The sequence below is a fragment of the Scomber scombrus genome, chromosome 14 (assembly GCF_963691925.1).
Source record: "Scomber scombrus chromosome 14, fScoSco1.1, whole genome shotgun sequence".
Classification (NCBI taxonomy): Eukaryota; Metazoa; Chordata; class Actinopteri; order Scombriformes; family Scombridae; genus Scomber; species Scomber scombrus.
This window is the reverse complement of record NC_084983.1, coordinates 12,086,092-12,088,738: the sequence shown is the minus strand read 5'-3', so window position 1 is coordinate 12,088,738 and position 2,647 is coordinate 12,086,092.

Sequence of the window (2,647 nt, the reverse complement as noted above, 5' to 3'; positions counted from 1 at the left end):
ATGTCAAATGTCAGTACCAGGGTCTGCAATGACAGGAAATGGTAAGTGGAATAAAATTACATTAATAATGGACAAAGAGAAAATAATAATTGTTAATTGTTCTCAGTCCACTGGATAACAAGTTAGGGGGTTAGGTCCTGGTTCCAAATTTTAAAACATGGTTTGTAGCTCGATTTAACACCAGTCAAGTGTGATTTTATATTTGGAGCTTTATTTAAAAAAAGTTATCAGAAATTAGACAACCCTGGCATTGCTCAGGGACAGAGGCACCCTTTTAGGGTTTGTTCATATAATATTATTAAAATGGGTAAAAATGTGTAGTCAAAGAAAAGTTGTAAAATCACTGAAAATATACGGAGTGTAAAATTACAGCCCTAATAAAAATCCTAACACGCCTAAAGCAAGTGAGTGCTGACAATGATGACGTTGAGGCCAAATTCAACCTCCTATCCAGCAGCCTACTTCTCCAGCTGCCTGCATAATATTTCCTTGACACAGAAAATATTTGTACTGGCCCACAGTCTGAATCAATGGAGCAGTAGAATCACAGGTAATGTATCACCCTTACACACAAGGTCATGCTTTTTACCTAAATTGTTTTATACCTGATTCCCTCTGGCTCTGGACCAGCTTTGTCCGTAAAGTACCCTGCACTTAAGTATCCTGACAGCATCGTTTTAGTATGCCGGTCCAATTATAAATCTGATTTCAGTAAAAGATTTAAGTAAGATTTGTGCTTTTCAAACACTTTTTAGGTAAATCTTGTTTATGTTTACACAGTGGCATCTGTCAGACACATTCCCTGAAAGTTGCCAAGACACGAACAGTACACAGTGTTGGACTGGAGAGAAACTAAGTGGGTGATCTGATTAGATAGTTTCTTGCTGCACAAATTACCATATTAATAAGAAAACCTAATTTTCCTTAGTGCAGTATGATTTTGAGTTCATGCCTGAGTTCATATTAATGCAGGCCATGTAATATGTGAGGACAAGTACTGTATGTTGACATAGGATTATCTGCAAATGAATGCATTGATGATTAACATGACTGCTTATCTTTTATATTGTGGGGATGGAGCTGGGATATTAGCAAAGTATCTCAGTTGATTACTGTCACGTCCATTATGAATATAGATAGAGGTGTGTGGAAGTGTTGTTCTCCCCTGTGTTTGCATCTTACCCCCCCCCCCCCAAAAAAAACAAACAAACAAACAAACAAACTACCTAAGCTAGTACTAGTGCTGTTTTTGCCCTTAAATGACCATATCAGTGTATCTTATAATTTCACTGATCAAATAAATGTATGTAACGCTGTTACATCTCAGCCCCCAACACAGAAATAAAAAGACAGTTTACCACGACAACTGTTTGGCTTACAGCTTTTTATGAAGAGGGGAAGATAACTGCCCCACACCTTAATGCCTAATCTACAGGAACAACTATCAAATATGGCATTGGTACCAAACAAGAAATCTTGAGGAAGTGGTGTCGTGGTTTGAAAAAGTTTGGGAAACACTGCCCCACAAATCATTCAGCAGACTCTTGCAACTTAAACAGTGAGCATTAACAGGCCATATTCACAGACCACGTTTTAACATGTCACAGTAAGAAAAGAACAGGTGTAAATAATATAACAAATTCAGGCAGATTCAGTTTCAGTGCCCTGGTGTTGTGCGTGCTGGCTCTCTGTCACACTCATGACTTACTGGGACACTTGAATAGGGCTAGGGTTAATGTTATTAGTAACACTTGGGCTTTGTCTGATACTACTAATTAAAAAAGTCTGTTGTGAATTTTTTGTTAACGTTATCATTGCATGGTAATGGAGTTTAAGAGCAGGTTGATTTGAAAATTCTGCTTTGCATTAACTCATGACGAAAATTAACACAGATTTAATGTTCCCTGTGTACAGAACTCAAACAAGTTTGGATACCTGGAACTGCAGAAAAAATGCTCTCCATTTTCTGAAAACACCAATAGCTGCATTGTCTGCAAAATATTAGGTGGTATAGTAGTACAGTAGTACAGTTGTAGAAGAAAAAAACAATTCTTTTAGGCTTTGGCCTCAGAACTAAATATTTGGTCAGGATAAAAAGCAGTAGATATTTTTTCCTCAGGAGGATTAATAAAGCATAATTTAACTTTGTAGACACTGTGCTGAATTTTGCCACAAAAATCAAAGTCTGAGGGCCCTTATGATACACTTTTATAATTAACGCACAGGCTAAAACCAGTTACTGTCACAGCCTCTTTTTTTTGCTTTAAATCATTCCACTGTAGCTTGTTCCTGTCGCATTGGTGTCATCTTGAAACAGAGAAGCCCCACAACTCTGTAATCACTTCCGTCGAGTAAAGTATAAACACAAGAGTCTTGGCTCGGTTTGTTCAAAGTGAGCCAGTAAAAACCAGTGAATTATCATTTAATTTCTGAAGCATTCAGTAATTTATGCAAATTAAAGTAAGTAAGTCCAAATAGCTTTCAAGCTATATATCTAACCATGTATTTAAAATTCAACTGATTAACACACTAATTTGCACTGAAATTGACATTAAACTTGTTCCAATCCCATCAGGAATGGTGTGTTCATCTTCTCCTGGAACATTTATGAAAATAATTTTTCTCTGTTAGACGTTGGAATTGCCAA